Source organism: Sparus aurata, chromosome 11 (assembly GCF_900880675.1).
Source record: "Sparus aurata chromosome 11, fSpaAur1.1, whole genome shotgun sequence".
Classification (NCBI taxonomy): domain Eukaryota; kingdom Metazoa; phylum Chordata; class Actinopteri; order Spariformes; family Sparidae; genus Sparus; species Sparus aurata.
The window spans coordinates 11,734,189-11,742,859 of NC_044197.1; the positions used below are offsets into that span (position 1 = coordinate 11,734,189).

Here is an 8,671-nt window from a genome sequence, read left to right on the forward strand (position 1 = left end):
GAAAATTGCAGGCGTCAAAATAGGTGTCAGTGAAACCCATCGAATTCATGCAACTTCCCCCGAAACATGAAGTGAAAGAAGGTGTTTTTACCTCTCCTCTGCAAGTGTCTGATATCCAACAGTAAAAAGAAAAGCGGAGACTCGCAAGGGGAAAAACATAAAACTTCAAGAGAATTTCGACCTCAGTGCATGAAACGCATTGGAGCACCGTAGATGTCTTCCTTTTGTCCCGGTAAGCCTGTTTTTCACACAGCGCCCACGTGTTTGCTTCAATGTAACAAGTCTGTGTGCAAACAAATCTATTATAGTAACTAATCTCGCGTCTTCCTTTTTTGTTGTTACAACTGAGATGATTTCATTCTTCTCGTAGACATCTTCACCACCTCCGTCCACATTGTCAGACGCAACACCGTATCCCTCCGCACAAAAGTGAGGGCCTCAATGCCAGCGGTGTCCGATTTCAAACGCCTTTGAGAGACGGGGTATTTTTACGGCGAACAAAATACTGCTTTAACGTCTTCCGGTGGCCAAAACGCCGTAAATGTCTAACCGCGTAGCTCGGTTTTGTGTGCTGTATCTGCAATCCTCAAAATGAGGGAGCGCTGCGTGCACTAGGTCGTCCAGCGGAAGGCTATCGTAAGAAAGTTACCTGCGATTACACAGCAGCAGCTTGACGAGATGGCACGATAAATGCGAAAGAGCTTAGCCAATGGTAAAGCGTGTACACTTGACTGGCAGCAGCCGCAGCCAGTGAACGGCCGGCAATCCAACTTTTGCCCACCTTCTTCTTGACGCTCACTTTCCCTGTGTGCTCAGGGAGGCTGGCTGAGGGGGGCTCCAACATGCCCGCTGACATCATTTTATTACTTCGGTTGGTGGGTCCTCTTTTCCCTTTTTTCTCCCAACAAAAACAATATAATTAACACACGGATTAAATTGATTCTTGTTTCCATTACAATAAAAATAGCATCTTTAAACTAAATTATAATTTCAGTTGTTATTGTAAACGTTTGTGTTAGCATGACAAGATGATACATGGACTAGCTTAATTGCTGGTACAAACTACTTTTCTATTTTCTATTTCAATATAGCTGTATGACATAAGACGAATGATTTTAAAAAAAATATATTGATCTCCTCATGTAAGGGTTGTTATGAAGAGAAACTATTCTGGCTATTTATCTATCTATCTATCTATCTATCTATCTATCTATCTATCTATCTATCTATCTATTTATTTATTTATTTATTTATTTAAAGTAGCACTTACAGCTAGGCTAGGCTACATATATTAGCATACCTTTTCTGGTTCCAAAATATTTTGTCCAGGTGAATTTCCTTGAAAATGATCATCCACTGTACTCATGAAACATTATATCCAACCATCATTCTATTATTACCATTTATTGTAATCTATAATTTCTAACGTTTACTTTAAATTTCTGATTACTCTGCTGCTTGTTTCCTCAATTTAACGATTCATTGTTTAAACATCGTTTATTGTGTTTTCAACAAAACATCAGAAAATAGCAGCAAAGAATGCTTGTTTTACCCAGATATCAGCCAAAAATACTCAGTTTACTGTCAAATTTGACAAAGAAAATCATCGCAGGAAGCTTCAACCGTCAAACATGTGGTATTTTTTTTGCTTGAAAACTGACTTTAAAAAAATAGATAATCAATATAGTTGCTGATCAATTTTCTGTCAGTCCACTAAAATTAATTGGCGAATCACTCTTGCTCCAATTTGGCCAGTATTTTTTATGAATGGGCTGACAAACATAAGACCAACACACCCCTAGTAACTGCCTGCTCCAGAGCAGAGTGGAGAGGAGGGAGAGCAGAGAGTATAGGATCACAGAGAAGGGGAGGAGGGGGGGAAATAGTTCAGAGAAAACAGTTCAGACAGGGAGGGCACACCGGATGATCAACGCAAATGTGTCTGTAACGTTAAAATGCTGATTATACAAGATAAAAACCACCAATAGATATTTGAAATGAACTGCAGTTCAGTCCCCATGATGATGAAGACAAACTGCTTACAGTGGAATAAGATTAGATGACACCGATAGGCTATGAAGCTAATGTGTTTCCTGCCTTTATTCAATATGCACACAACATCCCTGACACGAAACAAAACGCACAATAACCTCTCTTTTGAAAAGAGTATGTAGGTGTTCAACAGCTGTTGTTTTCCACCTGAAGGCAAACCTTGTTAAAGAAGAGGGAAGTTAAGGAACCCTCCCTTTGTTTCCGGTCCACAACCTCCAAAGCTACAATGTTATATGGACTTAGACTCTCTGGCCTCTTCATTAGGTACACCTGTACAATGAAATGCAATCTAATACAACAACAACCTTTGTAAAGATAATTATGTTCAGGTTTGATCGACAGTGTCAGAGAGGCATTCATTGAACTAGATGTTTAGTATTGAGGTTGTAGCCTGCAGTGGTGTTGAAATGCTTTATATTAAGAGGTGTTTCTAATATTTTGTCCATTCCCATTTAAACATACGAGAGCCACTGAAACCTCAATCATAAACATAAAGTGGAGTGATTATCTTTTTTGCCAGTTTCAACAAAAACTGTAATAAAGTTGTGGGATTTCCTTTCATCATAGAGATATAGGCTACCTAATATAGTGGCCAGTGATTGTGGATAATACACATATATAATATTTCAGAAAGACAGAGAACAACAAAAACCTTCGGACAAAGAAAGATTTTGTCAAAATATCACTATCGATTACTACAAAGCCTCAGTGACTCAAGTTTTAAGCCACTCTGTGGCCAGGATGCCAATGTTTTGGGTGTTAGCTAAATGAAGATATGACAAATGCAAATTCTACAAAGCTGGTGTTATTATGCACCCTAATGCCTCAAACTGTCTGTTTGCAAAGAGGTTAGCGACGGGAAAGGGGATTTGCTGTCAATAGGACATATAGGTAAATAATCCATTGGGTGTCCCGTGGGTAAAAGAAAAGCCTCGGCACAGAACATTAATTAGTCTCATGGACCGTCTTAGGAATGTAATGGGGTTACTGCTCGGAACAAACGCACATATGGGCCATAAATACCTTCGCAAACATACCATGCACACGTTCACATTTGGTAACACACACACACCAGCGTACACGCGCAGGTACTCACACACATTCACACAAAAAAAACCAAGGCGAGACAGCCGTGGCATCAGAAAATAATCACAACTATCAAAGAAAGGGCATCTTGAGTTATTTATCTAACACCTATTTGGAATCCTTTCATTGAGGAATGTATTAATCAAAAGATTAGATTTGAACAGATGGAAACATCTGTTTGGGGAAATGAATTTCTAGTGGAGGCTGTGAAAAATCTCTCATATTCTTGCTTTTTTCCGGTAGACGTTAGGCCTTGAGTAAGAATAGGGCTGTTGTCAGTATTAGCAATGAGGCTTGTAAGCCCTCCAAGTAGTTTGTAGTAACAGCTGGGTCTGACATGGAGAGCATGTACAAGGGCAGCCAGGCTGAAGAGAGGGAGGGGGTGGTAGAAAAAGAATAAAAAAAACATATATAGTAAGGATCTTCACCTTAATGAACACAGAGTGCATCTAACGGTGACACGAGGTTCAACAGAAATGGGTTGTGTAACAGGCAGCCAAAGACAGAACAACCTCTCTCTTACTGATATATATATATATATTTTTACAACTGAATTAGGGTGGCACCACTTTCTCATTGGAGCCAAGGGCAATAGCTGCTTTAATATGTTATTCCTGATATTGAGCGATGCAATTTTACATGCAGCTGTTACAAAATAATTAGTGCAGCCTGGATTATGTGAACATTATAACACTGCCGTCCACTATATTTTGTTTTGTCGCCCGATTAACACGAATATTCAACTACAAAAACTGACCTCTGAAAGCTCAATTTTATGCTAAAGTTGTGTTCCATTATCCGCGGTTACGATGGGTAATGTACCGCGTGGTAAAGCTCACAGCGTCATTATACAGGAGGGACAAAATCACAAACACATCATCTATGATCTCAAAACACATTCACAGTACAATGGACAGTTAAAGGCAGGATGCTGTCACACATGCCCTCGTTGAGTCCTCCGAGCCATCCCCGGCTTCATATCTGTAATTAACAACAGATGCACATGGAAAATTAGCATATGTTTGGCACATTGGTGCTAATCGGTCATATATTTGTGCATGTTAATGCCATATCCATCCGTGAGCGCATAGTTTGAATTACATAAATTCACGCGAGAAACAACAACGTGTAATAATGTCTATTTAATCCTCTTTGGGTGTTATTTATTTTTTTTAAATCAATAATGCCGGAGAACAAATAAAGAGGGCAGCCCCGCATCGCAGTACAGATGCCTCACATGTGTCACCTTTGATTCCCACTGCTTTAACCTCCAATCAGAAAACAATGTTGTGTTACAGCTGGAGTTTAGATCCTATTGCTACCTGCCTCAACACCCTCACATGTTATACACCTTTTTGGCCCTCATTGCCATCCTGCCCCGCTCATGGGAAGCCAGTCATGCGAGCCAAACCACATCGCCAGGTCATATCACACACAATGATAAGCCCGTAAACATACAGTATAGGCAGCACATAACGCACGCCGAGCTCGATGGTGAGGCAAGCTGCTCACCTCGTTCCATACTGAGCCCCTCACAGCCTGTAATAGTAGAGGCTTAGGTTTGGGTGGGGGAAGGGCAGAGGTGCACAGGTTTCTGATCAGACAAGAAAACTAGGCCAAGACCAAACAATCCCTCTCCCAGAACAGCCTCCGCAGCCTCCTCCTAAATGCTACAACTTTGTTACAGCACTGTGACAATCACTTGCCCAGATTGTCATTAATGGCGAGGCGACGGAGTGATTTTGAGCCACAACACGTGTTTTTGGAGGCATAACAGCTTCTCATAGCCGGGCTATGATTCATGCTTCCTTACCCCTTTGGAAGCTGTCCTCCAATAAGAGTTAGAGGCTGGGGGTAGGAGCGGATAGATTGATAGTGTTGGCTGAGTGCCCGTGCTCAGAGTCTATCTGTGCTGAAGGGGAGGAGACAGGGGGGAATCTATCTGTTGTGCTCTCTGTGCTCATGATAAACTGACTCCCGTCAAGCTTCTTCCCCCCTATTACAGCTCGCCTGGCAGAAAACACCCAAACTCGCGCTGACTTCCAACATGTTAAACAACAGTAAAAATGTGGGGAGAGAGGAGTGAGTGGTTCAAACAGAAGGTTGTGCTATCCCCCTTTTTCAGCGATATATGAGAAACATAAGCAGAGCAGGGGCAGTTGTTTTGGGACAAGTGAGGTCAGCCTATCTTATTTAATGCAAGTATTCAAAACAGGCAAACTCAAAGGGACACAGTGAACCCAGATTTCACTTCATCACAAATGGGACCGTCGCCAGTAGAAAATACAATGTCTCTCTCCCTTATCCTGAAACTGTAATTCCCACAGAGCTCCACAGTGAGAAAGAAAATGAGTTTGAGGGATTGTCCATGACATTAATCCTCCCAAACACTACAGTTCTAGATCCAATACAGACACACAAGCACAAAGCAAATCAACAATCTATTTACTAAAGGACAAAAAAAGAAAACCAAATCAACAATCCTTTAACTTCTGTCTGCACTCATTGTACAATGACTTTTTCCTGGATGCCGCCTTCCTCTGTTCTCTGTTCTAGTGATTTTATGGGACCCCTCCCTGCCATCTTGGATTCCCATTATTGTGCAGTTGTATGGGTGCCCCTGTTCTGCCAACCACGCTTCAGGTACAGTGAACAGAACACCAACTTCCTGTTTACAAAGCCGGGCAATTGAGAGCCCCGGCACCAGACTGTACAGCTGAGCGAAATGAGCAGATAGGAGACTGCGGCGGTGCTTGAATTTGAGGTTGAATTTGAAGAATGGGAAAGTGAGCGAGCAGACAGGGAAAGTGCAAAGTAGAGAAAGGAGTGTTCCTACCTGAGCCCAAAAAATCTCCAGCCCAATCTGAAAATAATACAGTAGTCATATATTGAGGGGGAGGTGTGCGAAAAGTCACATGATAACAATCAGATCAGGAGCTGAATTGACTTTAAATCAATTGAAGTAGGCATGTCAGGGCTGCCCAGGACAGGAGGGGGAAGAGAGGGAGTGAAAGGGAGATAGATGTGAGCCCGTGTGGGGGAGGGAAGCAGAGATTGTTGGTGTCGTGGGAGCACTGCAACAACAATAACAGCAGTGTGTGCGCTTGTGTGTGTGTGTGTCTGTGTCTGTGTGTCTGTGTGACATAGTGAATGAGTTAGAGTGGAAGTGGGGATGTGTTATGGCTCACAAAAGTGATGAAATGACATCTCCTTTACTCGAGCACACAGCTGCTATTGCAGCAAAGAACACACTGTTGAGATATCTGGCCTTCTATTTTCTTTGGTCAGAAGCGTCTGCCCGCCTGTCATGTTCCCCTCTAATTAGCTACATCCACACAATGACGGCACTGTGTCCATTGCAAACAGATTCCTGCCCATTCATACTCGTGTCATTAATATAATCTGCTTCGGAATACACGATTTTGTAATTTCACGAGAGAAAACACAACAAATCCAATCTCCTAATTTGATGCAAATGTGTTTTGAAGGCTCCTTATTATACATCTATATTTTCCTAAATACTCCCGACCTGTATACATATGATCAAGTGAATGTTTCTAATAGCTAAGCTCATGATTTACATTACAGCTGCCAGGTAAAAAAAAAACAAATACGATATGAAAACTTATGGATATGACACATTTTTCGGGTTGAGGCTTCTCTCTTTTTGTTGTTTTCTCTATTTCTTTCATCTCTTTTTCTCCTCCCCTCCCCCCTTTCTTTGCAGATTAGAATTCATTAGCAATCAAAGAGCCTCCAGAGAGCTCCAGCTCTTAATTACCTACTCATTTGCATTTTTGCATATTAATGACTGCAGGGTTTTGGTAGGGTTTTTGCCGCAGTGGTTTAAAGGCACCTCAGTCCTCTGTTCTCCGGGGAGGAGGAGAGATGGCCAGAGGCAAGGCTCCAAGCCTGTCCAATTCCCCCCTCTATCCTTCCTGATAGGGGCTGGACAGAGCAAGAAGGGGGGGGGGGGGGGGTGTGGTGGCCGGGGGCATATGGGACGGGTGGGTTGCGTTGGGGGGGGGGGACTACAGGGTGCACAGGGTAAAGGTCAATGTCCCTTATCAACATAAGAAAGAACACATGTCTTCAGCTCTGCCTAATTATTGTCATATTGAGCAGTTTAAGCACCTGATCTGAACAAAATATACCCTAAGAGGAACTGGAAATCTATACTGCAGAGATTGCTCACGTGGGTTTTATTGAGGACGGCAGCTAGTTTGGATGAAACTCATGTCCCACAGTGTGCAGAGGCAGGGGCATTTTATATCCCTGGAGATAGGTGTGTACTGGTGAAAATGAGGCTAGTGTGTGTGTGTGTGTGTGTGTTTTCCTTTACATTACAGCCCATCTCCGAGCGTTCACTGTGAGGGCAGTATGAGAGGCTCATTTACCGTGAGCCTTAATGACTGTGGTGTGCGTGCACATGTGCACGTTAGATTATAAAACCACACCTTTGCGCCGCCGCATATATAGACAAACATGTAAACAGAAACAGTTGTGGGCACATGCGTACCCACACGCGTGCACACTCACGCGCACATGATTTGAGGGAATAATATGGCTAGAGACGCTAGACAACAGCTCCCAGGCATCTCCTAGCCCCTGAAGTGCTGCTGTTCCTCTTATCCAATATGTTTTGACTGCAACGATGATGTCTGAACATGGAAAATAACAGCATATCCCACTGTGTTTTTAGATACCTTACAAACATAACAATTAATGACTTGAAGCCCCGAGACATCTGGCCAACAGGTTCAACACGACTGAATAAAACATGTTTTACTCTTATTTATTATCTAGAGTGTGTTTGCATTATAGTCAACATTAAAAAGATTGTTTGATTTAAAAAAAAATAACAAACAAACATACTGCAATCTATTAAAGAAATGTGACTGTACCACATCTTTCAGAAACACATTTACATCCAACACACAAGACACATACATAGTGCATCCCTGAAAACATACTGCTTACAGAGTTGGCTTAAGTCGACTTAACTGCTATTAGTGGAGCATTATAAAGTGTGTGTGTATGTGTGTGTGTGCACGGCCCCAGGACTGCAGCAATGTGTGGGCTGTTGGGGTGGGGTTAATGAGCTGTTCTATGACCTCTGTCACCCCACAGGATCGCCTCAGGGAGACAGAGCGAGACAAACAGGAAGACGTGGTGACAACAAGCCCATGGTTGCAATCTGCTGCTGGACTTCTGGGACGAATCTGATCTAAAAAAAAAAAATAATAAAAAAAATAGGTGGCCTAACCTTGACAGATATATCCTCAAACAAGACCTCAGCATATATTAGTGTACACCCTTTGGAACCAAACGATTTAAATACAGTACTCTTGATACATTTCACAGTGTGTATGCCCTATATAAAGTGGCGGTTTATTTTGTAATTCCAGCGTAAGCATGGCTGTGTGGTGTGCATGTTTATGCATCCGTGAAAATGTAGATGTTAACTTCATCTTTGCTGTCAGTGAAGAGGGTGAGGGAGTGGGCAAAAGAATGGATGTAACAGAGAGCGAGA

General features: G+C 42.3%; 1 protein-coding gene across 11 annotated transcripts in view; it reads right to left on the reverse strand.

Annotated features, from left to right (window-relative positions):
- Positions 1–672, reverse strand: part of tcf3b (transcription factor 3b) — a 30,490-nt gene extending 29,818 nt beyond the window's left edge. For 7 of the 11 annotated variants that reach the window (XM_030432976.1, XM_030432972.1, XM_030432971.1 and 4 more), the window contains exon 1: positions 92–671. The gene's annotated coding sequence lies outside the window, so the exon portion shown is untranslated. Of the gene's footprint in view, positions 1–91 lie in introns of all 11 variants that reach the window. The other 4 variants (XM_030432974.1, XM_030432973.1, XM_030432968.1 and 1 more) reach the window with 1 other exon arrangement.
- Between the last annotated feature and the right edge of the window lie 7,999 nt (positions 673–8,671).